Source organism: Mauremys reevesii, linkage group 6, assembly GCF_016161935.1.
Source record: "Mauremys reevesii isolate NIE-2019 linkage group 6, ASM1616193v1, whole genome shotgun sequence".
NCBI lineage: Eukaryota > Metazoa > Chordata > Testudines > Geoemydidae > Mauremys > Mauremys reevesii.
Window position 1 is genome coordinate 6,111,753 of NC_052628.1, and position 26,006 is coordinate 6,137,758.

At 44.6% G+C, this 26,006-nt stretch overlaps 1 protein-coding gene and 2 long non-coding RNA genes across 13 annotated transcripts in view; 1 reads left to right on the forward strand and 2 right to left on the reverse strand.

Annotated features, from left to right (window-relative positions):
• LOC120408187 overlaps positions 1-14,959 on the reverse strand; it is a 36,164-nt gene extending 21,205 nt beyond the window's left edge. For both annotated transcript variants that reach the window (XR_005600491.1, XR_005600492.1), the window contains exon 1: positions 14,852-14,959. This is a non-coding gene — a long non-coding RNA (uncharacterized LOC120408187). The remainder of the gene's footprint in view (positions 1-14,851) is intronic.
• Positions 1-17,439, forward strand: part of LOC120408189 — a 34,642-nt gene extending 17,203 nt beyond the window's left edge. Inside the window, exons 2-3 of the long non-coding RNA XR_005600494.1 lie at positions 16,113-16,262; positions 17,194-17,439. This is a non-coding gene — a long non-coding RNA (uncharacterized LOC120408189). The remainder of the gene's footprint in view (positions 1-16,112; positions 16,263-17,193) is intronic.
• CELF4 (CUGBP Elav-like family member 4) overlaps positions 1-26,006 on the reverse strand; it is an 861,314-nt gene that overhangs the window by 243,264 nt on the left and 592,044 nt on the right. The gene's annotated exons all lie outside the window — the stretch shown is intronic.

Here is a 26,006-nt window from a genome sequence, read left to right on the forward strand (position 1 = left end):
AAGTACATTAACGTAAATTTTCATGCAGCATAAAAGATCTCTGAAATGGCCAGACAACGGGAGACTGAAAACATCTCTAGGGCTATACATAATCATATAGCTCATGTGTATGTATTATGTATATATGTGTGTGTATCTATAAAATACCTGGGTGGCAAGTAGGATTTTCTTTTATACTTCTCCCACAAGTACTTTTTAAAATGTCCTTTGAAAACACCTCTAGTGACAGCACCTCAACCACCCCCTTAAACAGATCATTCTGATGCCTAATTGGTCTTACCATTAAGATTTTTTTTTAAACTAATGTCTAACCAAAATGTTTCTTTTTTAAGATTCAAGCCATTGCTTCTCGTTATGCCTCTCTCAATGATGTCTACATAATATGGATTGATACAATATCCAGCGACGGCTTTGAGGAAAGCAAATACCATCCACTAAGGAGAGGGGACATAGAAATGAGTCACACACACACACATACACACTCACTCAGTCACTCACTCTAATGGTTAGGCAGCTAATATGATGTGACTGCTGCTTTTCATAGATTCATAGAGTTTAAGGCCAGAAGGGACCATTAGATCATCTAGTCTGACTTCCTCTATATCACAGGCCAGTAGATTTTACCCAGTTACTCCTGCACTGAGTTTAATACCTTGTGTCTGATTAAAGCATATTTTGTATGCTGCTTATCATGCTGATCAGAATCATCTCACAACTTTGTGCTTCCTGTCTCACCATATAAATTATTTGCAAGGCTTTGGATCGGGGACTATTGTTTTGAGTGTACAGAACTTAGCACAATGGGAGGAGGGGCAGCTGCAATTACAATAACAACAATTGGATCCATGGTACGCAATACACAAGACAAGTCCTGGCAGCACATATTATCAAAGCCCATCAAGTGTGCAGTATGTATAATGTCAGACTGTGGTGCTTTAATATTTGCCAAGTGCTTTGAGATCCTTGAGCGAACGGTGTTAGGGGAAGTGCATTATCATTATTGCTTCATCAGTGTCACACATGTTTTCTTTTTTCCTTAACACTGCTCAAAAACACTGATTTGTTCCATGGCAAGTGATGATTCTCCATCTCTGGAGATATTTTCCATGTTCCATGGCAAGTGATGGAATCTCCATCTCTGGAGATATTTAAGAGTAGGTTAGATAAATGTCTATCCGGGATGGTCTAGACAGTATTTGGTCCTGCCATGAGGGCAGGGGACTGGACTCGATGACCTCTTGAGGTCCCTTCCAGTCCTAGAATCTATGAATCTATGACCCAGCCATGCCAGCAGCCTTTGCTCAGACCAGCTGTGGTTTCATAAGAGCACAGTATGTGTGAAGCAGCTGCTATGTTAGGAGGCACACTGGAGCTGCAGAGACCCCAGGTTATCTTCCCTTTTGGAAGATGGGGTTTTGGACTGCAGGGGACAGAACAGACAATGGCAGGCTGCCTCCTCCACCAGGGCTATGCAAGGCTTAAATTAAAATCACATCGTCACTAAATACAAGCTGTTGGTGTCATGCAAAACAGAGCATACAGTGAAGTCCAAACTAAACCACTGTTATTCCTGCTGTCCACCCCCTCGATCCATTCCTAAAACCCAATAGAATTACTAGTCCCACCTGAAACTGCAATGCAAGATTATTCTTCAAGGAAATTAGCTGGGGTTTTTGTCCAGCCATGTTTTAAATCAGAGAACACAATCAATGGGGTTTCTGCCACATCATTTGAAGGATCATTCTACTATCATCAGAAAGATCTCACCTTTCCTGATACTTATCCTAAAGTTTCCTTTGCTTTCTGATTTCTCCTTATTATAGTCTGCTGGTCCCTTAATAATGTTACACCTTCGATTTATATACCCTTGAAATACTTGGACACTTATCATGTGCCCGCATTAGTCATTGTTTGCTCAAGTGATAAACACTTAAGTCTTTGCATCCTTCCTACTCTTTCCCTTTGATGATGTTTGCTGCTTTTCGCTGAGTTGCTTCCAGATGCCCAGACAAAAATATAGTCTTCTAAGTATGGCCTCACCACACCAATATATAGATGCACCAACACTTAACAGTTCTATGGCCTGTTGCCTCTTGCAGGGGGATGTTAAACTTGAAACCACTGCCACTTTTACATTCAAGTGCTACAACTGACCCCAGCATAAGGAGTGGTGTGCAAAGCAACCCTCAAAACTAAACCAGAACAAAATAAGATCGACATCTTTTCCTTTTAATCTGAGCCGCCTACAGGCCTTGCTACCAGCTGCTTCATCTCCTCCTTGCGCGCCTCGCAAGAGGGCTTAGAAATGAACTTTCGACAAATTACATTTCTGTAGATTACGTCCGCATACATCTGAATTTTAGATCTTAACATCGGGGCCATAAATTGATTAAAAAACCCTGAACTCTCGAGCCATATCTGCTGCCATTGTAGTGAGTACTATAAAGCCAAGCAAAAAGAGTGACAACGGAGCAGAGCCGCGGGGTGAATTTAACGCAGTTGGGTCTGGCAAGCTGCACGTGTCATCAGAGCAATAATCTCTAAATAAACCAAGACAGAGACAAGCAGATTTATGGGATTCTAGAAAAGCAGGGAAGCTGAGATTCTGTGAAAGACTATATCTTTATTCCCTCTGCTCTCCTACATCCCTTCGGACATAACTCAGGCATGTGAAGCCGTGTATTTGGCTGCTATCAACGAAGCACGTTGGGTTTTTTGATGGGGAATTATTCATCTAATATTGGAAAGAGGAGAAAGAAAAACTAGCCTTGATCCTTTAGTATATTATATCTACCCATCAGGAGTCCAGCTTGTACGGCTGCATCATTGGTACCTGACAGATGCAATGGGCTGAAAGATGTTAATCTCAGTGGCAGTGTTAATATTAAAAATGGCCTAGAAAACTAGAAGATGGAACCCATCTACCTCTGAATCCAAAGTCTGGTGCATTAACCACAGCTTCATCGACTGAGTTTTTCTGTTCCTCTACCAAACCTGCTTTGGCCAGTTTCGCAAATTCCACCAAGCTGTCAGACCAGTGACATCAGTGGATTTAAAGCCAGGGGTAATTTGACCCTTTGCGCTGCCTAGGGAAGATGTTTGGATGACTTTGGATGACTTTAGAAAAGATACGCTCTAGCTCCAGCACAAGGAATTCGGCTTGACACAGCACTCACTGGGTGAGATTCTATGGCCTGTGTCCCTCAGCAGGTGAGACTAGATGATCCGAATCATTTCTTCTGACCTTAAAATCTATGAATCTATGGGGGGAAGTCATTAAGAAGAATATCACTTTTAAATGGGAGGAATGTGTATGAGAAAAGGGAAGGAAGGGGGAACTAATGCTTTTTAATCAATGTGTCCCATGGAAACAATTCTGCCTCTTGCATTAAATGAACTCCAGGCAGGATTTTCACAGCCTGGAAACAGCCCAAATAAAGCTTTTGCCTAATTAAAACAAGCAGTTGAAAGTACCAAGCGGTGTATGAAGAGGGAGAATGGAAAGGCTGTAAATGTCCCTTTTATGGCCTACTAGCTAAACTTCACTGGTCCTCCAGTATTTCTGGGATATTTATGCAGCAACCAACTTCCCTTCCTGTTTAATTTTTGCATGTGTCTGAGGTTACGGCTCGTGAACGAGACTGATGACTGCCATTTTCTGCTGAGGCAGAGAGAACGTCCTCACATTGCTCAAACAATGTGCCTCAGGGTGCTATGCTGAGGGGAGAAATATATGAGCCTCGATGGACAGTTAGATAGACAGATCGACTGATCTGGGCCTGGAAGGTTCACTTCCAAACATGAAGGATCATCATCTTTCTGCGTGGCCATTCACACCTTAGCCACTGCATTGGGACTGCAGGCAAAGCTGCCAACGAGTGGTGGTTCTTTTGTTTTGGACCCTTGTCAACTGGGAACTAGCCGGAGCCGGCCCCAAATCACTTCACAAGCGGTTATCTTTCTAACCTCATCATGTGGGGCTGTCGCATCCCAGAGGCTATGCAAAAGCTGGGATCCTGGCCAGGGCTCAGGCTGTGCATCTGAGGCCTGACCCAAAGCCCACTTAAGTCAGTGGGAGGCTAGCCAATGATCAAACCACAGGTGCTGGGGTAGCAATGCTGTAGGTAAAGAACATAAGCAATTTCCCTGACACAAAAGATACCTGTGCATGCTGCCATGCAGATCCTGATGCCTGGATGTCCCCAATAAGCTGGGCGCAAACCCAAATCACAGTACAGCGCCCACCAACAGCAGTGGAGACCCTTTGGATCAAAGGTGGAAAGAAGTGAGGAACTCAAATGTCTCTCTTCCAGTTCAACAGCAGCCAGACTTCCTGCAATCCAGACTGTGGCATAACCCCCAACACAGAACAGGTTGCTACAGCTGCATGTACACATTAAATAAGCAGCAGAGTAACAGCCATTTCCATGTAGCAGGCCAAACCTTGAGGAACCCCATCACTGCTGGGGAGCAGTGACATCTTGCTGACCGCACACTGCTGTTAGCAGAAGGCAAAGGGGGAACGGATTGCAGGGAGAAGCAGGACTTTGCTAATGCAAGCATTAAGTGTTGTCTATTCCCATGCTATTAATGCAGCATCTTTCAGATGGTAAAAATCTCCTCCGATCTGCACAACGAATCTCAGCTCTCATCGTCTGTTCTCTCTCCAGGCACATGTTCTGCTGAGCGATCTTGACATACAAGTAGATCAGGAGACCAGAGTCCACATGGGTCTGAGAGAAAACCTCTCTTGAGGACAGAAGAAAATGGGAGGAGAGAAGGAGTAGGAGTAGGAGTAGCAGGGACAGAGGAATACTTTTTTTCAAAGACATTTGGTCCCCCTCTGAAAATCAAGAGCCCAGTGTGATGTCCATGGGCCAGCCTAACAGCCATGAAATGTGAATGCAGCCCTAGCAAACCATTCTGGGTTGGCTGTTTTCATTGAATGCCATGTTCTGTCTGACTCCTCGCTGTTCAAGTCTTGGCACCTTTTGGGTCTAGACAATATTTCTGTTGGATAGACAATCATCACAACTATTGAGATGGTGGGCCACTGATTGATGATAAAATGCCTTACTGATGGGAGCTGAGATGAGCACAAGAGGTCATGGCGAGACATTTTTCTTTAAACTACCCCTTGCTCTCCAAACCAAAGGGAGTCTTCACTGCTGGGGGAGTGCAGGACCCTACTGAATGGTGCCGGACTGAAGGAAAATGCTAGAGTAATGCACCACCAGCAGCAGTGGACGCTTTCCAGCTTCCCACCCCGTTCCTGACTTGAAGGTGTCACTTGTAGGGGAGAGACACTTTGATGACAGTTTGAACATTATCCTCTCTCTAGTTGGAGCCAAGTGCTTGTCACACACCTTGTGAGGTGATGAGTAGCTACCTCGCCCCAGAGGGTAGATCAGGGAAGGATTGTATTCCTCGTAGACTCCCTCTAGGATGCTGCAGCAGGCTGGTCCAGTGGGCAGTACTGGACCACAGTCCTTCCTCCTCCTCCTCCTCGGGGATGCTGTACAAGGTCTGCAATTGTGACTGGCTCTGTGAAGGCCATGCCAGGAGCAGGAAAGCTCTTTGTTCCCACCTCCCCACGTACATACCCGGCTAAGGCTACGTGGACCCTTACAGCGATGTGTCGAGAACTGGCGCTACCCATGTTGCTACACGCCGCGATGAATGGCAGGCTGCATCCACGCTTGTCACGTGGCAGAGAGGGGAAAGGCTCTGGTAGGGGGGAGGCAATGGCGAAAGGCTCCGCTGGCAGGGAGCAGAGGGGGAAAGCTCCGGACCCTTTCCACACTGCCTCTTCCTGCCAGAGCCTTTCCATGCTACTGGAGTTTTTCCGGTGGGTGGCGGGGAAAGGCTCCAGTAGCAGGGAGGCTACACTGCTAAAAGTAACGGTGTAGACATGGGAGGCACGGCTTGGGTGTGCGGAGAGCCTGTATAGGGTATATACCCTAGGGGTCAGAGGTGTAGGGAACATTACTCTATTTGCCATGTACACTGCTATTTTTATCCATGCTTGCTGAGTGTGCAGTGTCTGTACTCTACACACCCCCATAAACGCAGACATACCCTAAGGGATGGTCAAAGCCTTGACTGTTGAATGTCACGCAGAACTTTGACTGCATGCTACTCTGTTGTGCATGTGACAAGGACTACTCTCGAGGCCATTAACAGCAAAACATTACCCACCAATAGTACAAGTTCCTGTGACTTGCCTTGTACTCCCCTGTCTGTCTGTATCCGTCGCTTGTGTCTTGTACTTAGACTGTAAGCTCTTTGGGGCAGGGTCTGTCTTTTGTTCCATGTTTGTGTTGTGCCAGTCCATGAGTAGGGCTCCGAGGAACTAAGATAATATAAATAACATTCACAACTGAATTACCGAAGGCCTATTCAGGGCGTGTGCTATTTGTTATTTGAGCATACTGGGATTCTCACATGGTTTGGGTGGAAATTTTAACAAATCCCCCTGCAAATTTCAAGAATACATATTGAAATACGCATCATTCAATAGTCTCCTGTTAAAAAGTATGGATCCTGCACCAGGGAGCAAAACCAATACCATGTGGCCAATCACGCACCACAACTAATAGCTACTCAATGGCTAAGATGGACCGTTTGCAAAGTCAATGGCTAAGACAGACAGTTTGCAAAGAGCCAAGGATTTAGTGAAGGGAAAATAAAATTCACTTGAACTATTCTGCAAATGCTCATGGACACAGGATGCATTCACAGTTAATGGGACTGCTTTGCAAATGATTCATGTACCAAAACCATTGCATTGTGAGTTTGATTCACATTATTCGATCAACTCTAATAGACAGATATAGGATAGATCGATTCTGTTTTTAAAGCTCTCTATAATGTATCTAATATGTTAGTATGTAGAGGAATCTATCTATTTTGGGTTCAGCCTGGCTTGCCTAGCAGAAGCAGTCCTAGTTAAGTGGCATGGGTAAGGTAAGTAGGATGTGGCTTGAACTTCCCATATTTCCTATTGATGTTCACTCATTGTATGGAATAAACAGTTTTTGTTACCTTCATCACCATGTTACACTGACTACAGAATGTCCGGTCACTTTCAGTAGTATGTTACACTGGCGATCTCGGCGCTTGCCATCCTCACATTGAGTTAATGTACTAGATTTATTTATACAATTCATTTTACTTTATTTGCAGGGGGTTGCTGTGACCGCACTGTGATAGCGATTGCAATACATAAATGCACCGGTCAATTATCTCTAGAATACTTCTTCATTGACATGTTTCAATGCACCATGGTTCTTCTCTTACACTTAACAGCCTGTGGTCATGTACCAGACTTTTAGGCTTGGCCACCAAACTGACAGGAAGAACAATCAACCCACTTGTGATCAAAGCAGTAGAGAAACAGTGCCACTGGTAGTAAATCAGATGAAAGTCAGTTTTGTGGTGTGTGGGTGTGTGTAAACAATCTTTACGGATATCTCTCTATATATCTATATTGTTCCTGTTACATGGTGCCTAAATTCTACAAGATAGATAGATAGACAGATAGATTTTAGCAAAGGGAAAATTGTTCTCTTGAAATCCTGTATCTTAAGTGAAAAGCTGCCTATCCCATTGGCTAATGGAAAATATTTGTTTCTTTCTGTCAATAAACTTCCTTTTTCACTGGGTGAAATTTCAGCCTCTGCCGATTTTTGCTGTGAAAAACTGTACTTGCTGGTTGAAATGACTGCATTCTGCCAGTGACCGAATTGACAAATTCCTGCAAATACTAGGATACTTTTCAAGTATCACTGAGCAAAACTGTATACGAAAATAGGAATTGCCATATTGGAGCAGGTTCCTGCTCCTGCTAGTCGAATATCCTGTCTCTGACAGTGACCAGACGAGATACTTCAGAGAAAGGTGCGAGAAACCAGAAGTGGATATTTATGCATATGGAGAAGTTTCATGCTAACCCCATCAATTAGTGATTGGTTTATAATCTGAAGACAAATGGATTATATCTTGAATGGGTTTTACCATGACTACATATTAATGGTTAGAAGCCAATGGCTTTGATAGCAAAAGTGATCCAAAATCCTGAAATCCCAACCCTTATCTTGCCCATAGACCTTCCTGTCATCTTGACCTCTGCGTTCTGAACTATTTAATTCACACCATTGCGTCCAGCTGTTGTAGAGGACTTTCTGAAAGAATGAGACTGTCCACTGGTCATTAGCCAGAGGGAGCTAGAAGTATTAGCTGACCTTTGTATAAGCTGGACTATGCCTTCTGCTATGCATCTGCCAAAATGTTTGCAATTATATTAATCTCTGGCCTACCAAAAAGATAAAAGGCCTAATGCTACTATTGGCAGTGAATGGAGAATTTCAGTTGGTGGAGGTTTTGGAGCAAAACACCTTCAGTTGTGTTCCCTGTGTCACTGTGCATGCAGTTTGCTTTGTGTGCAATTTTGCTGAAAACCAGTGTGGGTGCAGGACTGTGACCACAGATTGGTCATGGTGGCCCATGCATGCCACATCTACTGCAATACCAGTGCACACCACGGCGCAGGGAGAGAAGATGAGATTTCAAACTGAACTCTGAGTTGCCTCGCTTTCCTGGGTTTATGTCAGGGCCTTACCGTGATTTGAACATAGTTTTTGTGGTTTAATTTGCATAATTGATGAGATGGAAAATTATCTCTATGATTGATGGATGTTCTGAACGCACCATTGTTTGTCACGAAATATAATGCATCTGTAGATGAGTGAGCTGCTCCTGCCATGTTATTTCCCAACAGGGCTATAAAATGCAAACTTAACCCTACTGGGTTGTTTTTTTGTTTTTAATTTGTTTCCAGCATAACATGCAACACAGTAAGCAAACACGGCATCAGCTAAAGTTGCCACCTTCCTTCATTGACCTGCAAGGACATGGTTGAGGTAGAAGAACAAAAGACGTATTTCCGGAGCTGTTTCATGGCGTTCCTGTCACACCCAATGAGCTGCCCATTGGAAATCGTTTAATTATATCACTGGGTTGTATTTTTATCCACCTGCTTTGAACACACTCCTGTCTTACTTACACAGAAAAACACCTTCTTGAATTCCAGGATTCTCTTTCAGTGATTCCATTGTCATTTGTCCCAGTATGGGCCTGATTTGGCAGTCCATACCCATACAGTGAAGCACTTAAGTACATGTGACTTAACAACATGTGTAAGTGCTTTGCTGTACCTCAGTATGCACTCAAATGATCTGCTGAATTGTGGCCTTGGGGAGGAGGCGTACCATGAGTGAGCTGGTGAATTGGAAGATGTCTGTGATGTTCTGTTTGCCAGCCGGTGGCCAGACACGGGAAATCTCTTTAGACCTCAACTCCAATTGGTGGCTGGACTCACTTTTCAGCATATGTCTTCCACATTAGCCTCAGCTGAGCAGGGGCGGCTCTACAAAGTAGGCTGCCCCAAGCAGCGCGGAGCGCTGCGCCGCCCTTCCCCAGTCCCGCGGCGGGTCCCCTCTTCCCGCGGCTCCGGCATCCTGGGGAGGGCGGCATTTGGCTCCGGTGGAGCTCCCGCCGGCATGCCTGCGGCAGGTCCACCGGAGCCCGGGACGAGCGGACCTGCCGCAGTCATGCCTGCGGAAGCTCAACCGGAGCCGCGGGAAGACGGGACCCGCCGCCGGCCTGACTGCGGCCGGTCCGCGCCTCCCGGGCTCCGGTGGACCTGCCGCAGGCATGCTGGCGGGAGCTCCACCGGAGCCAAATGACGCCCTCCCCAGGATGCCGCCCCAAGCGGGCGCTTGGCCCGCTGGTGCCTAGAGCCGCCCCTGCAGCTGAGACTTGGACTGGGGACCTCTTGGTAAGCCAGGATTTATCACATAAGCTAAGGGTACTTGAGAGATCTGAGAACATGTGACTCCCTTTTCACCCCACTGGCCACAAGAGGAGCAGACATGTTCTGAACCTGTGATCTACAATTCAAGGGCAACCTGAGAGCAGGGTTTGTGGTGAACAGCAGCATGGGTCAAGTTGACAACCCTATCCTGCCATTTGAGGCATGATTGTGTTTGTGTCTTGCTGGAGAGCTAAGCACAAATTCGACTTTGATAAAAATGGACACAACTCTGCTGAAGTCAATGGAGTTATGGGAGCTGAATATCACCTAGTTTTCCCCCACCCAGAACCTTGGAAAAATCAGAAGAATGAAGGGTTAACTCTTGAGTGCCTTGTTATAAATACTCTTTACACTGAGCCAAACTGGTCTCATCTGGAGGTCACTCACAGGCTCTTTCGGGGGATAGTTCAGTGGTTTGAGCATTGGCCTGCTAAATCCAGGGTTGTGAGTTCAATCCTTGAGGGGGCCATTTAGGGATCTGGGACAAAAATCTGTCTGGGGATTGGCCCTGCTGTGAGCAGGGGGCTGGACTAGATGACCTTCTGAGGTCCCTTCCAACCCTGATATTCTATGAAGTGAAAAACACACTGAAATTTGGTCCTACCCTGTAGCATCCTTTGGAAGTAATTGAGTCAGGGACCTTTCCTTTCATCTGAGATACTCTATCAGGTGTTTACTGAGGGGAAAAAATCAGGCCAGAAGAGGAAAATAATGAAGAATTCAAGGTAAATCATGATCACGTCTTATCTACTCCAAAGGCAACTCCCACGGCTCTTTTCCACCAAAGAACTTTTCCACCAAAGAAAATGAAAGATATTCTCTCTCTTCCCCCACCCCTCAGCAATGTTTGCTGCAGTCTGAAGTGACAAAGGGTTGATTAGTTATGATTGGCTGCTGAAGCGATAGACTACTCCGATCAATTTCTCTACAATCAATTTGTTACACTGAACTCCCTTTTTCTACGTCCTCAGCTGCCTAACAGCCATCAGTTCTTCTCTTCCCCCCCTCGTAAGTTTAGAAAACTCACTGGGCTGAATTGGAGATCGCTTGGTTTGCATGCTATTGGACAGTCACATTAACTGCCTGAACCCTCCGGAGCTGAGCAGCTCAGCTGCACACTTCAAGCTTCCAGTGCGATATTATATTTGACATTCAATTTGAAACCCTGAACTCCTTTAATGTAATATCTCAGCACAATGATAGTAATAAGGCAGTAAGGCTTGCTTTCTATTTAACCACCCAAAGTAAAGTAAATAAATAAATAAACCCACTCCAATTATGTTAACCTCTTAACTGCTTTGCTGCTATCGTATGGGTACAGTCAATCATATTTAAACAAACTGGACACTAGTGAAAAAAGCATGGTTTCTGGGTAGCCTCAGAGGTGTGGTTTTTCCCTGACAAATTCCAGGTGTTGGATGTGTAAAATCTGCAGAAGTTGTCTCCATGTCCCATGAAACTTTTCAGAACTAGACAGGAACTAGACTGATTGCTGGTTAACCTGTGTCCATATCGCACATTTGGCAGAAGTTAAAGGATTTAAGAAATGTTAGCCCTCCTGTATAATTTTCAAAGCATTGCTTGTGTTATTAGTGTCATGGTTTCCATTAAAATGACATGGCTAAGCTTCCATTAATGCTGCAAAAATATATTTGTGGGGGGTATCATAAATCCATCCCCACATTCAGATGATGATAATATTTATAGTTCTTGGCACCCCTTTACAGATAGAGGAAGTGAAGCATAGAGAGATGAAATGACACACAAAGGAGAATTATGGTTCTGGTAGAAAATCATGCAAAACTAGGAAGATTTTTCATACAATCAAAGAAGTGTAGGACTGGAAGGGACTTTGAGGGGTCTTCTAGGCCAGTCCCCTGCATTCATGGCAGGACTAAGTATTATCTAGACCATCCCCAACAGTTGTTTGTCTAACCTGCTCTTAAAAATCCCCAATGATGGAGATTCCACAACCTCCTGAGGCAATTTATTCCAGCACTTAACCACCCTGGCAGTTAGGAAGTTTTTCCTAATGTCCAACCTAAACCGCCCTTGCCGCAATTTAAGCCCATTGCTTCTTGTCCAGCCTGAAATCCTGGATCCAAACACCTTACAGGTGTAGGATTTAGTGGCCTGTGATATACAGCAAGTCAGACTAGATGAGCTGATGGTTCCTTCTGACCTTAAACTCTAAGGTTCGGATCTGGTTCCATGGACTCCACAATGGTCTGAACTGCCCATCTCTCATCCAAACATTCCTCTGAACTTTGGGGACTTTAGGATTGGGACCTGAACTTTGCAGAACAGACTCGTGTCTATTTTGCAGCCTGAGACAAGGAAAAACTTAGCGTTTTGCTTTGATTTTCCAAACTCTAAGTAAGACTCAGGGAAGCAGGGATGCTCATGAGTCAAAGCCAGAAACAAAGCATTTCCATGGCTCCCTTGGAATAAAAGCCACAGAGCCCAACTCTTCCCCCTCTCTCAGGATCTCTCAGGGTATGTCTACACTTTGAGCTGGAGGTATGAATTCCAGCTTGAGCAGACATACCCATGCCAGCTGTGCTCGAGCCGGCTGGCATGCTAAAAATAGAGTGTGGCTGCAATGATGTGAGCAGTGGGCGGGGCTAGCCTCTTGACTATGTACCCAACGTCTCAGACAGGATTGTAATTGGGTGACTAGCCCCTCCCATTGCTTGCATCACTACAGCTACGCTCTATTTTTAGCATGCTAGTTTGAGCAGAGCGAGTGTGGGTATGTCTCTTCAAGCTGGAATTATGCCTCCAGCTTGACGTGTAGACATGCCCCACTGAAGTCAATGGGAATTATTGGTACCCTGTGGGATTGGAGGGGAGCCAACTCCTGTTAGTATCAATCAAATGTTTTCAGTTAACTTTAGCAGTAGTTTGACTGGACCCTACATCAACACATATCCATACTCTTGTGGTAGGAGTGGGGGTTACAGCGGGGGAGGTCTAGGTTGGATATTAGGAAACACTATTTCACTAGGAGGGTGGTGAAGCACTGGAATGGGTTACCTAGGGAGGTGATGGAATCTCCATCCTTAGAGGTTTTTAAGGCCTGGCTTGACAAAGCCCTGGCTGGCATGATTTAGTCGGTGTTGGTCCTGCTTTGAGCAGGGGATGGACTAGATGACCTCCTGAGGTCTCTTCCAACCCTGATATTCTATGATTCTAGGATAGACAACTTTCTTTTGCTGTCTCTCTTTCTGTTTATTGTCTTTGTTTTCTGCCTTTCCTTCCCTCCCTCTTCTATTAGTACAGCTGGGGTTGAGTGTAAATTTTTCTTTTGATGTACATTTCAATAGCTATACTACATGTGCGGCAGTGTTTAAATATAAAGCTTTCTCTCTAGGTATGTTTCTGTCCTTATTCCACATGTACTGCGGTGGGTGGGTATAAAACTTCTCTGGCTCCCTCTTCCTGGATTGTCCTCAGAAACGGACTGAATGCCAGAAATGTAGGCTCAAACTATTTAAAAGCATTTAGACAGCTTTACTCGGCAACTCTCCGGTCAAACTTTCCCCACTTTAGGAAAGGATATATCGCCCCTCTTGGCGAATCAATTATTCAGGCACTGTGATAGTCCAAGGCATCGGATCAGTAATAAAGTGGTGAATTATTAATCATGGCTTGTGCCATTTCGATTAGATTTGGGAAATTCAGGATTAAATTTCCGGCACCCCGTGTCTCGGACTGAGCACAGCCCAGCTGGGCTGACAGGCGTGAGATGGCTTTGTACTTCGTAGGAGGCTGCTGGATGAAAAATTACTTGAAAAGCCTGAGAACTGCAATTATTATTAGTAGTGTTTTGGTTGGCGTTGGAATGACTGAAAATAGATCTGCAATCTGCAGGGCAGTTTCAGTTTTGTGAAAAACTTGTGCTTTAATAGTTCAGTTTTTCTCCTCTTTATTACCTACAAACTCACCGACTTGCTGCTAGAACCGTGGCATCAAAGACTAGCCACTCTTGTGAGTACTGTGTGTCTGTGTATACGGTATTTACACTTCCCACATTTTATCTCAGCTCCGAGAATACTCAGGGAGGCTGAAATCATATTAATTGGGAACACAGGGCCAGAGTTAAAATTGCTAAGGCGCTACTCGATTGGAGAGGGGAAGATGGAGGAGTGCGGAGGGAGCTTAATGGAGGAAACAAGAGCCTTGCAGTCCATCAGACCATGCCTGGAGCCCACTCGAGGGCCAGAGGAAAATGATTCTGGCATCCTCTACTCAGTCCCCAGCTGACTGTCATGCCCTCTAACAAACCACCACATAAATTCAACCCAATTTTGCCCAATCGATTTTGTTTAGCTTTCTCTTGCAGCTGCTGTATACTGCAGAGAATGTGCCTTGTGGTGCTGCAGACCTGCTTTTTGCAGGCAGAGAGGCTCTTGCAAGCCCGCTGCCTTTTACGATGATGATAGTAAAAGCAGGTTTAAACCACAGTTCGCAACCGGGAGACGTGGGAGGAGAGAATGGGGGAGGAGGGGGATTTACAGGCTTTGGTACTTCCCAGTGGAATCCGACCTGCTGCCATCCATATAGTTGTGTCTCTTTAAAACTGGTTTTGATGGGAGAAAGGAGCATGAATGTCAGTTCACTCTCCCCGCTCTAACCAAGTGTAATGGATGGACTAAGGCCAGGGCAGAAGAGTGAGGGGATGGGGTGGCACAGCAGGGTCGGCAGAGGGTGACTGCAGTGACTGCTGACATCTGGGGTAAAGGAGACTGGTTCTGGAGTCGAGTCAGCGTGGGTTAATGGGCACCGTTCCATCCACAATCCTGAACCCTCTTAAAACCCCAGAAGGGCAGAGGGAAGGGCCAGGATGCTGTCAGACGGGCTGTTTCCCAGCCCGAGGAGAACAAATGTGTGATGAAAACCCATTTCCACGTCAGCTGAAATTCAGCCCTGATGCACAAGGCCCCACCCACAACTTAACCCTACTTAGAACCTTACCATGGGACTGGAGCCTTTACAATTCTGGCCCGAGCTTTCCTGCCCTAGAGGCTGACTTCCCTTGAGTTACACTGATTCCCTGTAAAAAGAAGAACCCTTCCTTCCTGCAGCACAGAAGGTATTTTAAGGCCTCAGGACTGGAAGTGTGGTGCAAACAGTGCACAGAGTCTTCTGGGGGGCCCTCTGAATGTCACCCAAGACAGCGTAAATTTACCAGGTGTAAAAAGGGAGAAATGGAGACACAGAGAGGTTAGGGGACATGGCGAGGCAGCAGCAGAATCAAACCCAGGTCTCCCGATGCCGACTCCCTCCTTGTGATCAATGAGAAAAGGCGACTAAGGTTTAAAATCAAACCTGCCCTGTGTCTATTTGTGAAACAAATAGTTTAATGGCTGACAGAAGAACAATCACCTCAAACGAAGCCGTGTACAAAAGCTGAAGAGGACTCCACAGTGACGAAGAGGAAAATCCCAGACATGAAGGCAATAACATTGCATTTGGTGCCCTCTTTATTTCATCCAGATCCCCCGAAGTCAAAGGTTCTCAGCTGAACAGGGAGTATGAAGGTATTGGGGGAGGGGGCTGAGGTATTGCATACAGATAGTTTCTTACCCGTGGAAGCCTTCATGACTTTGGGGGAAAGGAAAGGGGAAAAAATATTTTAAAAGAATTATTTTTGAAAGAGGAGCTGAAAAAGACATCAAAACAGATCAAAGAAACTCATGGAAGTTAAGGGGGGGGGGGAGAAGGAAAAGCTCCTGCAGTAACATTGGATGAAAATTAAGCTTCTCAGATCTGTTTAAAAGATATTCTGTTTGATCTTTTCTATCTTCTGCTCTGATTATCCAGGTTCCTTTTGATGTTGCTGAGCCCTATAGAACTGATATGTAAAAATACACATACATATGTATTAACACAGATGGCACACACGTGCGCTCACGCATGGATGTGCTAGCCGGCTAAAAAGGGGAGGTAATGAACCAGTAGAGAGGCAGCATCACAAAGGACGGATTTCCTCGCTCTGGTTGCTAAACTAAACTTTGGCTGCTTTCGTGTTACTAGTTAACAAGAAGCCCCCATAGCGGGAGTGAGAGAATAAATTATTCTGATGGCAAAATTCTTGCGATGAGTCACAAAATGTTCCAAAGGTGTTGCTGGGGATTCTGAATTGGGAAACTAAAGGTTTTAATATCTCACAAGTAAAGATGTCTTTTTTCCCCTCTCTGCTTCATCCCTGTGATATATCTTTGTGTCCCTTCAGAGACTGGGGCTCTTGAAAACGCCTAGATTGACAATCCTGAAGACCAAAGTCCTCTACTAACCCATAGAACAGATACGGCACTGGGAGCAGCAACATAAGAATCCTCAATGCTACCCTTTGTCAATGTGCCACTTGGGATGGGCGTGGCAGGTAAGCTCAGTCTCTTTGAGTGCAGACCATTAGCTTCATGGTCGGTGGGTATTTGTGATGTTGACACGTAGCCAATAGGAAATGGACTATGCTCACTAACACATCTGACATAGGCTGCTAAATGGCCATTGGTTACTATTGACCTGGACAGATTCAAACTGATAGCACCCATCCACCCATCCATTCAGTAGTAGGAAATAAATTTAACACATACATACTGTTGTTTCCAGCACTGAAGGTATACATTCATTTTCCATCAATGCTTATGTCCAAATTGCTTCTTTAAACAAGCTGTCCCCTCAATCTCTCCCCAACTACCAGCTTTGGCTTTGTGTAAATTTACCTTTTAAAAAAGATGCCTTCAGAAGAATGTGCAAATATGAGCTGGGACAAAATGCTGCTCTGTCCACCAGCAAATACAACTTCTCGGGGGTTCCACCTATGACATCACCTCTAAGAATAGACTTAAGACTTCTGTGGACATCACAAATGTGGCTGGCTGTTCCCTGAAAGCCTGTTCCAAAGCCCCTGGAGTCCATGAAAGAGATCTAACTGCCTTCAGTGAGCTTTGGATTAGACCCCGATATTAATATGGTTTCTACAGCAGTAGCAGATACTGGCCCCAATGAAGGATCGGGGCACTGTGTAGACAGTCACTGCCCCAGAGAACTCACAATGCACATTACAGGATGCATCAGGTGCATGAAACAAACAAATCCAATGGGAGTGGATTAGGAGCACAAAACAACAAAATGAACAACATTTGGCAGAAATGCAGAAGACAGAGTTCATCTCTGGCCTAACCAATGCCAGACAGGAGTGATGTATAGACATCACAGCAGAGGGAGGTGCTCTCTGGGGCTGTTTCACAACATCTGGCCCCCATTTAAAAAAAACAACAACAACAACAACTATCCCTGTTTCTGCTCAGCCAGGTGCAGCAGCTGCTTCCAGATCTCAAGTCTACCCCAGATCAATTGCATCACCTCTTCCAAAGCACTGTCCAACTGGTGAGAAGGATTCCAGGCATATATGTGGGAACTGAACGCATCTCCTTCACACAGCTATCCAGAAAGTGGAGCAGCCTTATTTAGAAGGAAATTATACAGACGGGAAGAGGTGTAAATAGTGGAGAGTTAAAGATAAAACTTTCAAAAGTACCTAAGTAATTTAGGAGCCTCAGACCCACTGGACTTAGGTATCTAAGCATCAAAGTGACTTATGAAAGTGGGTCACAGGTGCTTAGGTCACTTAAGCACTTTTGGAAAGTTTACCCCAGAGCTGTTGACATTTTTCAAAATTTTTCAAAATTTCAAAAAAGCCAGTTAAACATTTTCAAGCAATTCTGATTATTTTTAACAAGCTGTAGTGGATAACATCAAACCTCATGGTGTCCTAGGACACAGCACACCTCAGATTCCGACCCTTATTCAAATACTGTGAATTTTCATTAATTCATCCCAAGGAGTTTGGCTGCTTTTTCATTGCAAAAATTACCTTTTTTAATTAAAAAACTAATTTGTTGGAGAGAATGAAAACACTTTTTCTTGAAAGCCACAACATTGTGTTGATTTGTCTCTGGTTTTGCAACTTCTTTTCCTCTTCAGAACGCTAACTGTACAGGGGCAGACACTATTTACTCATCTGAAGATGCTAGTCACATCACTCAATGCACTACTGGAAGGTACTGTGATACAACAATGGTGAGTGTGGTATAAGAACCAATTATAGAATAGAACAGAGTGCACCGACTGAACTATTGCAAAGAGTGATCAAGTGGTGGGAATGCCAGATTTGGTTTGACAGGGATCATGAAACAATTTTCACAGAGTTTCATTGATAGGGGTTAACAAGATTAGCTTGGAACTGGGTTTTTTAATTGACCCCCCCAAACTCAAAGCAAAACTCATCCTGAAACTACCAAATTGGATTTCACCCTTAAACCATGAGCTATTGGGAATTCTGATATAAAACCATGTGTACGTATATAGGTCAATGCGCAGCTGACATGAGTGAATAGATGCCACCCAGGACAGCCCATGCTCCAAAATTCCATACCCAAGGCATAGCTAGCAGCAAAGGGCTGGTTGTCTGAAGAGATAGCCAGCTGGGAAGACTCCATAACTTCTGGGAGACCATCTTCTTGGAGGATAAGAGGTGGTCAGCCTCTTCCACAGGTGGCTGTCTCTCTTTGGCTACCTCCAGCTCCATTCCTGGAGCACAAGCTATTCTGGGAGACACATCGAGGATACAAACAACAACATTTTGAATTTCCTTGTTCATCCTCATTTGCAGCTTATATCACAAACTGTGAAGTCTGCACCTTTCTAGAAGGAGGCTTTTCTGAGCTGCAAAGTTTGGATTTGGATCTGGTAATAAAAGGAGACATACCAATCTCCTAGAGCTGGAAGGGACCTTGAAAGGTCATTGAGTCCAGCCTGCTGCCTTCACTAGCAGGACCAATTTTTGCCCCAGATCCCTAAGTGGCCTCCTCAAGGATTGAAGTCACAACCCTGGTTTAGTAGGCCAATGCTCAAACCACTGAGCTATCCCTCCCCCCTGGATCCAAGCTTCCCCAAAGGCTCGTGGGTATTCACACCTGAGGTGTCGGGTTTGTTTCATGATAGAGAAAGGGGCTGAGCTGTGAAGAGGCACCTCCCTTTTACCCCAGGCAAAACCTCTGTCGAGATCAATGAGAGTTGTGCCTGGGCAAAGATGAGAGGCTTTGGGCTGCTGTTTACGTGAGCTTACAGGACCTAATCACAGAGTTTTACTAAAAGCATCGTTTGAGAGAGACATTTCCTGACCTCTCCTGGCTGCTGCTAAATTACCCTGCGCTGACATGCACAAGGTGAAACTAAGGCGATAGATGTCTTTCTCTCATGGAATAGTGGGTGATAGAGGAAACGTGATACGGTGGACTGAACCCTGTGAATACTTAATCTCTGATTCAGGAAAGCCTTGAAGTATATGCTTAGTCCATCTTTACTTAGCAAAGTATGCAAGCACATTCATGAGTCCCATTGATATCAATTGGGTCTTAAGCACATGGTAAGATTTCAGTACATGGTTAAGTGCATTTCTGAATTGGGCTCTGGGCCTCGTTCTGACCTAGTTCTCTATGGCCTGGAAAGGTGATTTTCTTTGCCTCAGTGTCACCATCTGCAATACTTCTCAGGGTGTCTGAAAGTTTAATTACTTATAATCTAGAGGGCCAGGTCCTCAGCAGGTGCAAATCAGCATAGCACCGTTTAAGTCAACCGATGTACAGCAAATGACACCAGCTGAATATCCAGCGCATGCTATCAATCATAGCTACATATCTGGGCCCCGTTATAAGAGTACCTGAGAACCTCACAATGCCCCTGTGAAGAGGACAGTTCTGTTATCTCCATTTTACTGACGGGGAACTGAGGCACCGAGAATCCAAGTCATTTCTGCGGTCACGTCGGAAGCCTGTGGCAGAGGAGGGACTTGAGCCCACTGGGCCATCCTTCTCTTTCTGTATTGCACTGTATATTATTCTACCACTGGAGAAGAGGAGAAGTGCACGCTCCTGGTGAATACTAGTTCGCGGGAGTGTGCATGTGCTTTAGTGCAATTTTAATAGGGTAAAATGCTTGTAATTGTTACACATGTCCGGAGGGGAATTCAGTATGGCTGGGAGCAGCTTGTACGGTATTTTTTCCCCAGGCTTGGGCCTGTGCACTTGGTCCTTACAGCCTGTGGGCACCGATAGTCTGGTTTTTTCACCAGCTGTGATTTTGTATTTATTTTCTCCTCTCTCTCGCCCTCCCCTCGTTTTTCTGACGTTTCTCTTGTGCTTTGTCGCCCAGAAGTCCAGCCCTCCTCCCAACTCCCATGTTTGCAAAAAGACAAAACCTAGTCAATTATTTTATTTTCCTAGACAGCAATCAGATGATCAAAGGCTTATTTGGAGCTAAGAGCCCACACACACATGCCATGCAATGAACTGGGGCGGGGGGAATCATTTTCTTTCAAATGTGTTCCTTTAAAAAAAAATCAATGGAAGTAGATTTTTAATTAAAGCAGATGCTGATCCATCCCCAGCCCTAGCGCTGTTAAATATTTTTTGGTTGTGGTTATCTAATCTAGGATTTGTATCGCGAACAGTGGGAGAGCATGGCTTTGATTTCCCGGCTAGAATAAGGGGAGCAAGGGGGAGGGGACAGGTTGTCAAGAGGAAAGCACTTTTGTTTCGTCTCAGGCTGCATTGCTACGCAGGTGAGGGTCAACAAATACAGCACCGGTGACAGCTACAAAAGCTTAGCCTGGCTGTCTCCTTCTCGCTGTCCTTGTTACAGATGCAAATCCCCAACGCTGGGGCTCAAGAGCGTCTTGGGGAATGGAATGTGCGGTGCGGAAATGCCTTCATGTGAAAGCACTATGGAGCCGTGGAATTGAACCACTGAATGGCCAGCTTGTCTTCCAAAGAAAGAGCCAATTTAGGAGTCTGAGGCAATAGCCGAGAAAATCCAAATGTAAAGCATTCGACCCTCTGCCTAATCCAAGAGAACTGACTCGCCGTGTCCCTGCCTCCCTTCACAACTGTGTGGAGATCAAAGGGTTTGGTTATGAGTCATCAAGACAAACAAGTTTGCTCTGGATGTGCTGGGGTGAGGAGCAGGGCCTCATTCTGCATTACAGACCAAGGATGTCCTGCAGTTTATGCTCCCTAAAAACTAAAAGAGGGACGAATCCTCGGCTGGTGTAAATCAACATTACTACATTGACTTCAATGGAACACGATGATTTACACCAGCCGAGAGCCAGGCCCAGGTGTTCTTCCCCTCAGGACATGAGAGGACCACCGCCGGGTCTGGGATGGAATTCCCCGCCCAGCTTCATTACTGCACAGTTGTCCAGGTGCTATATGGGTGGGTTCTCTCATTCCTCTTAAGCACCAGGCACAGACCACTGCTGGAGGCAAGATACTGGATTGGATGGATCATTGGTCCCATCTGTTATGACAAATTGTAGGCTTGTATGTGGAAAGAAACTGATAAATAGAACTGTTCATAGTGTTCTTCATCTTATGCATGTCCATCTATCATCTACCTACATGCCTGATCAATCGACATGCCTAGTTTTAAAAGGTGCTGAGCATCCACAACTTTCATTGACTTCAGTGGGAGCTGTAGGTGCTGAGCACATTTGAAAACCCACGGACCACATTCTGATACCCATACTCATCTACTGAGCAGTACTTTAGTTATTAGGCGAGCCCATTGATTTCAATAGAACCATTTACAGGGTAAGGTACTACTCAATGTAAGAAAGGGTGGCAGAATCTAGTCCTGTGTCTGTGTCTACATATTACGCACATACACAAGTAAAAACAAAAATGGGTTCAGTACTTCATGCCAGAATCCCAGTGTCCTAGAATGTTTGAGATCTAGGGATTTGGATTTGGTTTTGGTATTAATAATACCAATTGTTTTGTAAAGTTCTTTCCTCAAAGTTCTCGGGACACTACACAGGAAATTAGGACCTGATTTTCTAAGTGTTAGGTCCACGGCAGCACATTGCACATGTAATTTCTGCAAGCAGAGGACTTCGACTGTACACACAAATTTAAACCATTGTCATTAAAATTTAAACATGCAAATTCCCACTTTGCACACAGAATCATGTCACCTCCAATTAGATGTGCAATTGTGAGCACAGTTTTTCTACACACAATTGTACACCTGATTTTTTTTTTAATAATCAGGCCCTTGAAATACAGTGATAAATTAGAACAATTGCGGTATGCATAGCCACATGTTTACTTACATAAGCACACACACTGAAAAGGGGTTAAAAATACAAAAGATCAAATCAATTAAAAAGCTAGTATATAACCCTGTTCCAGCTTTTGCCTTTATCAGATGGTGAGTAAAGTCTTCACGCCAGTGGAGTGTAAATTCTGTTAATAAATTCTGCTACAGTATCTTTGAAAGTGCAGGCCAGATAAAATGTTATACAAGGAGACTAAATTATACCCAGTTTCAGCAGAAAAGCACAGAGCTCCTTTCAGTCAACTTTGGCTAGGATAAGGAATTTTAGGCATCTTTCTTCCCCTTTCAAAGGGAGCCGGGGAAGAACGCTTTATCCACAGCACCCTGGGATAGATGCATCACATCACTACAACCCCTTAACTATCCATGTGCAGTTGTCACCCTGGGACTACTGTGCTCAGTGTATGCATCTTTTCTCAGTTGTGCAGTTTCAATTGATGGTCTAGCAAAGTTTTTGAGCGATAGCTCAACACTGGAAAAGTTCCAGCATCTCTCTGTTTCAGTACAGGGGAAAACACTTTATCCTCATCTCCAGTCGAAATATATTGCTGCATGGATTTCATTGCAGGCTCATGCTCATCAGACTCATTCACCAAATTCCACCCTTCATAGCCCCTCATTGATTGTATCTGTATCACATTCAGAAATGCTGGGTAAATACTCATACTTACTGCACAGAAGTCAGTCAAAGCCTTTGGCCCTGCTGTAAAATATCTGGACCTGATCTTCACCTAGATACTACATGTAGGTCCATTGAAGTCAGTGGAATTGCACCGATTTACACCAACCGAGGGTCTGCTCTTACAAAGAGTGATTTCCAGCTGAGACAGGCTAAGTCCCTTTTGGCTCAGCGGAAAGTCCTGATGTCCATGCTCCATTGGGTCACCAGTTCAGCTCTTAGATTCACTAATGTGCAGTCACACGCTTGTGCTCCAGGCCTCATTTTGCTGTTGTGCACCAACTTCAGTGGGAGTTGTGTCTGTCTAAAAGATTGCAGGGTGGGGCCGATATTGCCTACTGGATGGGGTATACTGTCACATGTTCCATTCCACTCTAGTGTCTGGCCATCAGTCGGCAGACCCCAAACTGCCACTCCCTACCCTCTGGTTCTGCTTTCAAGCCTCTGCCCATACTGCCAATTAGAGAGCCATTCTTGCCTTCATTGACTTCAATGGGAGCAGGATGGAGTCCTAAAGGGCAACCATGAGTGCAGGAGACTGGACTAGATGACTGTCCTCTTGATGAGCTGTTCAATAGCAAACACGATACACCATGCTCAACATAGAACCTGCCTTCCTGACGGCATGCTCCCAGTGGTCCCTGTCTACAGAGAGTGTACCGAGAATTCTTGGGTTATTTTCTGTGTGTTCACCAACCCATCTTTACCTTTAAGGATAAAGCATTTCCTGCTGCCCCCCTCTGCAGATGTATGCTTATACGTGCCTGTTTGATCAACCCATTCTAACCACAACAACATTTATTTCCCTGACATGCTGAAAATCAGAGCTGACCTTGAACGAACAGCACAATTGGAAGAGTGTCCGCAGGGACAGGAGATGTTGGGTTGTTTTTCCTTCAGACTCTGTGCTGGAGGGTAAAAGTGGCACAAGTTACTGGGCAAAATAATACCTACAAAGGGAGAATCTCTTCTTAGGATGTTCTCATTCACATCCCACTTGCAATAACAACCAGGGCCTCGGTCTGATTTTGAAAATGAGAATGGTTAAGATGTGAGGGTGGGAAGGGCATGAATTACAGCCTTGTATTAATCAGATGGAAATGCTCTGTCTCCTAGAATTCCTTCATTAGCCTGCAAGGCAGGTGACCTTTAACCTCCCGTATCACTTACTTCCTTGGTAAAAACTACTGCTGGCAGATCATCCCTCTTGTAGGCTTCATCCATATTCAAAGAGTTGTCACATCCAACCAGCGCTAACAGGCTAATCAAGTGGAATTTTCTTTTTCTTTCTGTTTCTCCTTCCCCCTCCTGCATCTCCCTTCCAACTCAGCAGGATACCTTCACTACATGCAGTCACACTTTTCAAACCTGGGCAAGGGGCAGATACAGGGGGAAGGGAAGAAGCTACCCATTCATTCAGTGCCTCAAAAATCTGCTGATTTCCCTTTTTCCTTTCATCTTGCAGAAGAATGTGTCTCACTCCTGTTAATAGAATTGATGACTGGCCACAACTAGAGGGTTGACTGAACCCATTAAAATAATCTAACCTCTCCTCCTAGGACTGAGTGAACTTTTAATTTTTTGTAATGGAACATTAGGTTTTTGACAATAATTTTTTTTGAGGGAAGTGTCTGCTTTACTCCAAAATTGTTGATGTTTCACACCCTCCACCACCATTTTCTGACCAGTTCTGCTCCCTACACATTTTCAGAACCAGATATTTTCTTGAGGTTCTGAAATTTCATACCACCACTGGAACTAAAATAGCTGAGATACATCAGATTCCCTTAATATGACATTTGCCTGTATAGGACACAGACTCCTCCTGTCCTAACTATAGGTGGGGGGAAAGCGTGGTAATTTCAGATACCACTGCAGACAAAAGATGACTCTGGGATGGTGACCACTGTTGCATGAGAAAATCTTCCCATGTTTTTGCTAATGGGACAGGAAGTATCGGAAATCTAGTGAAGAAGCTATTTCTCACATTGTTTCCATCCCAATTTGAAAGATTTCTAATACAGTAGTTTAGCTATACATCTGTGGGAAGTCCAGGTCTCAGTGAAGTCAATGGAAAAACTCCTTTTGACTTGGATAGGGCCTGGATTTCACTTCTAAACCTCTATATGGTTATCTGAACAGGACTTGAATTCTGAACCCAGGATGGGCGTTGCTATCCAGGTTTGAATTCAGATTCTGTAGTCTGAGGGTGTCTGAATACAAATAGATTGTTTCTGCACCCTCTCTCCCCTAAGCCTTTTGAGCTTTGTCCATCTGTTCAGAAGACCTTAACTCCAGAAGTCAATGGAGACAAACTTCAGCTACTTATTGCCTCTTTGTGGGTCTCTGCACTAAGTTAAACCAGCTGGCAGCCAATTATGGATATTTAAGCAATATCTCTTGATGTTTACGCAACATGGCTTGAATATAATTCATATTTTTTAGCCAGAATTCTCCAATAGGGTCAGTAAGATACTTCCCCCCAGAGACATGTTGTTTCAAAGTTATCTATGGACCTCTGAAGGATCTGAAACTGACTATTCTCAAAGATGGGATACTGGAATAGCTGGACCATGGGTTTCCTACATTCCTATTTCTCTTTCAGGTAGGTAATGAATCGCTGGTCACAGACTTAAACAGAGATAACCATCAGCCAGGCTGCACATATACAGCAAAGGGAACAGAAGTCTGGACCTTTGGCTCTGAAGACACAGGAATCCACAGTTTGAGTTCAATGAGAAACTCCAAAACAACTCAATAGATATACTTCAAATTTCTGAGAACAATTCACTTCTGAGCAGAGAATAATCACAAAAACCGCCAGGGATTTTCCCGAGGAAAGTTTTATGCCACCAGACAGAAAAACTTATGATAAACAGTGTCATCTGAAGTATAACCCTAGTCCTGTGCCAGTGATTAATTTAGGGAAAATACACACCCTCTCCACTGAAGTTTTGGTTCCAAGCTAATGAAAAGACTGAATTTTTGAACTGAAGGGGAATAGATACAAGAGAGAGAAGCAGGGGCAGGAAAAGGAGAAAGAAAGAAAAGAAGAAAGCAAGCCACTGTGGTACCCACTGTTACGTACCAGCACCATAAATCTATTTATTTCACCTGGCCTCTGCTAGGGTTCTTTTTGAAATGTGAGACCCATAATTTACTTCTCATGTCCTTCCTTTTTTAAAAAAATTCTGTACAGACTTCCACAAGTATCTTAGGTATTATTGGAATGCCAGTCACCTGTGTAACCTGATGTTGGATGGT